Raw genomic sequence first — 4,358 nt, forward strand, 5'->3', positions numbered from 1 at the left:
GCACCATCTAAACTGATCCAAATGGCTAATTCTACAGATAAAAAGTTTACACTGAAAAAAAAAGTACAATTGAAATAGAAGAACGTTATGCCTCATTCATCAATGTATAAAGAACTACGACCTAAAGTTGTCTTTGTACAATCTAGTATTCGCTCACCACAATGTTGCAATATGTCTATGACAATAATGTACCAGATCCATCTTCAAACTATTTTGAAACTTTCAAGGTACAATTAATCTGACCAATACCATGATCAGTGAAGACTGTGGCCTCTCAAAACTAAATATGTTAAAACCAACGCAAAGTCCTCAATACCATAAGAAAGATGACCAATCTGGTGATCCTTTCTACAACATACGAGCTATTAAAAAAAAAAAAGTAAGCCTTAAAACTATCAAAAGAATTATTTCTACCAAGAAAAGATGTGTATCTATCTTACAACAAATTATTAGACCCCAGTGACTTAAGTTCCTAATATTATAATTAAACATTTGAATTTTCCATTATTGTTTAATCAATCATTTATTTGTATAATTTATATACAATTACTTTTTCCTAGTATTTGTTATTATTGAGAAATAAGTAACATAACTTTTGTGTTAACTTGAGGAAGGGGTAGCTTTTTCAAATTTGTATAAAATGCCACATGGGCTGGTGGTAGCCTTGGTTTGGGCAGTGTCCTTAATAAAGAATAAAATGACCTATGGAACCTATTTGCCTATTTTCAGGGCTCTGATAGCCTGAAGTTCCTGTCTCCTGTGATTAGAAGGATCAAGGTACAATCTGACCCCAAATATTAGTAGATGGTTATGAGGAAACCCACGGTGCTAAGGGAAACAGGATTCTTGGCCATGCTTCTCTCTCCGAGATGCCCAGGGAAACAACCACCAAGACCTCACGGGAAAAATAGAAATTGTGGATCTGCCTGGCATGGAACCCTAGAACCGAAAGCTCGTCCAGGGCCCATGGCAGCTCCAACGATCGAGTCCTGCATTTCTTCCTCAGCAGTCCACACCTAGCCATTCAAGTGGCTCATCCTTTCCCCCTCTTCCTCTTTCCCCTCTGTTCCCGCCTTCGCTATTTTCTCTGGGTAGATCAATTCAAAGGAGAGAATTCATCCTGGCTGGATAACTCTGTTGGTTGGAGCATCGTCCTGATATGCCAAGGTTGTGGGTTCGATCCCTGGTCAGGGCACATGCAAGAATCAACCAATGAAAGCATAAATCAGTGGAGCAGCAGGTCAATGTCTCTCTCTCTCTCTCTCTCTCTCTCTCTCTCTCCCCCAACCTCCCTCTCTCTCTCTCTCTGGATCGATGTGGTTACTGATGGTCCTGCTAGACCAACTCCTCACTGGACCCCAGACTTGTGCTTGGAGAACCCCCTTGTGGCAGCCTCTCTAAGCAGGGGGCCGCGGGCAGGAACCCCTTACTTTCAGAATGGGGGGGGGCGGTTTTTGGGTTGAGGTGTAGTGAACCTTTGGAAAATAGTCATTTTCTTTTAAAAAACACCCTTGATGGAAATTTTCTTTCTAAACAGCATTTATTTTCCTGGATATAAAAGTAACACCTGTTTGTTTTTACGAAATATAGACAAAGATAAAAACAAAATGATCACTGTTCATTTTAACGTATTTTCTTCCCGTTAAATATGTGTGTGTATGCATACTCACATGCACAGATAAAACATATATATAAGATTTGGGATTGGACAACATTTCTTTTTTCATTTATGTTGTGTGAGACTTTTTCCTAGGTCATTAAAAAAAAATCTCCCCAGACTCCCTTGCTAATGGCTCCCCCCGCCTCTCGCGCCCCCCCCTCCCCCCCAACAGAAGGTGGGTCATTATCAGCCGCCTCACTAGCGTGGACAGATGTGCATTTTAACCAGACTTCAGCGGTATGGAAATGTTGGAAGGGGGCGCTGTGTGCTGTGCTTTGGGGCTCTCACCCCAAGGCCGGTCTGAAGCCAGATACCTGGCCCTGTCTCCAGGTTGCCTCTGGCAGCCCGGCTCCATCTGCAGGAACAGAAGCTCCCAGAGCCGGGACACCAGCCCGGGGATTCGTTGCCCATGTTTGTGGGAAGGAGCTGGGGGTAAAGGGTTACAGGATTAGAGAGCTAAGCTGAGGGCCGCACCTGCAGGCAGTCCTGCGCGCTGAATCCACAGCGGGAGCTCGGGCGCCGTATAAATGAGTAATGCTTCCTGAAGCTCTCCTCCAAGCGAGCTGCACAAATTGGCAGGGCCCTTCGGAGTGCTGTCGATGCGTGTGGAATTCCAATAATTCGATGCCGAGATGCAATGACAATGGGGAGCAAGGCATTACCTTGAGAGAATGATGGCAGAGCTGGCTGCTGCAGCCAGCGCTCATGGAAAGTGTGGCCTAACCACCGTTCTCCCGGAAATCTCTCATGTCTCGCTGCTGTCGCCCTGATCAAGGGCATTAGAGTGTCTGTGTATGTGTGTGTGTGTGAGAGTGTGTATGTGTGTGTGTTTGTGTGTGTTTCCCCTCGTCCAGGCAGGGAGGAATGGGGAAAGTGAAATATAAACCTTGACTGAAACGGATATGTCTCTTTAAAAAAAGGATGCTGGCATTAGACACAGCTCAGGAGAGCGCATCTGAATATCGGGTGGCTTTGCAACGTGTAGCATCGCTTGCTTCTGCTTCTTTTAAATGTGTTTTTGTTGGCTGCACAGGTTACCTGTCTCCCAGGCATCATAGCTGGGAGGAGTCCGTCGGTCATAGCAGGAGGTCTGGTGAGTTGGGTCCTCTTACCTTTCCAATCGCAAGGCATTTTGCTTGCGCTGGCTGTCATTTCCATGAGGGGAACAGATGAGAAGCTCAGACTTTACTTGTCCAAGTAGAGTGCTCACACTATCTCTGGTTGGTAGAGTGTTTAGCTTTTCTGAAGCCCTTTATAAAGAATACGTCTTGCCCTAACCGATTTGGCTCAGTGGATAGAGCGTCGGCCTTCGGACTCAAGGGTCCCAGGTTCGATTCCGGTCAAGGGCATATACCTTGGTTGTGGGCACATACCCAGTAGGGGGTGTGCAGGAGGCAGCTGATCGATGTTTCTCTCTCATCGATGTTTCTAACTCTCTACCCCTCTCCCTTCCTCTCTGTAAAAAATCAATAAAATATTTAAAAAAAATACGTCTTGTTAGCCACAGCATAGCATTCTGGGGAACCCTGGGCAGGGACCGTGGGCTACTGATCATGACTGCAGGTTTGCTATTGTGGCTTCTTTCTCGGGATCCCCTTCTCTGCATCCAGGAAAGGGAAGTGTTGGTCTTTCCCTCGAGGTCCCAATTCTCTGAGTCCACGATCTCGTTTGAAAATGTGTACCAATAGCAGCATTGGCTAACTTCCCAAGTATCTTGATGCCACATTTCCTATAAAAATCACACACCTTTAAGGTGAGTTTGGCAAATTTAACATTTTGACTCATTCTTAATCTAGGGATTGGTTCTCCGAGTGGGAACATGTAAATAATAATTGCCACCGTTTACATAGCACTTACTATGTGACACGTGCTGTTGTAATGCGTTATTTATTTTCACAACAACCCCGTGAAGCGGGTAGGCAGAAATGATTCCAATTTTACAACTTTAAGAAATGATTTCAACTGTATTTTGTTTCTGCTACAGAAAAATACATTGGAAAAGCGGTCAAAAGGGGATAATGATTAAATAAAAATTCATCAATAATACATCCCCAAATCCAGCCTTTCTCCTGGATTCATGAATTTAGGGTCAAACGAAGACATTAAGACAATGTCCAAGGAGCAAAGATAAATCCAGCAGTGGTATTGGTTTATTTTCATGGAAACTATCCAGGAATGTGGTCACGGGTCCACAGAGTTGTTCTGATCGACTTATACAGGTCTCCGGCTGCAGAGTTAGTATTACACTAGCCGACATTTAGACCACAATTCCTTCCTCTCTAGCAATTGCTTCCTTTGCAGCTATTGGACCTGGGGCCGAGCCATCGGTGTGCCGGGGAACCCGCGTGTGCTTACAGTCGGGTCTATATTACCAGTTACAGTTGGGTCTATATTATCAACACCTGCCACCAGCAGCTCCCTCCCCTTGCTGCAGCATCCTATTCTGCCTGTGCCAGGATAAGGATATACCTAGGAAGCATTAGAAAAGAATTTATTGTTTCTTTGCTACTTGCTCTTTCTGGGAATGAGAATTCAACCAAAACGTCTATTTTAGGTCGAGGTCAGGAATTCCCCCTAGAACAAAAAAAGAGAATATCATTTATAAACCAGAATAGCCACACAGAATAAGCCAGAGTTATGCCTATTCCAAGAAAATGAAATCATATTTCATTAGTCCCTCCCTTTTTCCCTCCTTGAC

The sequence above is a fragment of the Myotis brandtii genome, unplaced genomic scaffold (assembly GCF_000412655.1).
Source record: "Myotis brandtii unplaced genomic scaffold, ASM41265v1 scaffold187, whole genome shotgun sequence".
Taxonomy (NCBI): Eukaryota; Metazoa; Chordata; class Mammalia; order Chiroptera; family Vespertilionidae; genus Myotis; species Myotis brandtii.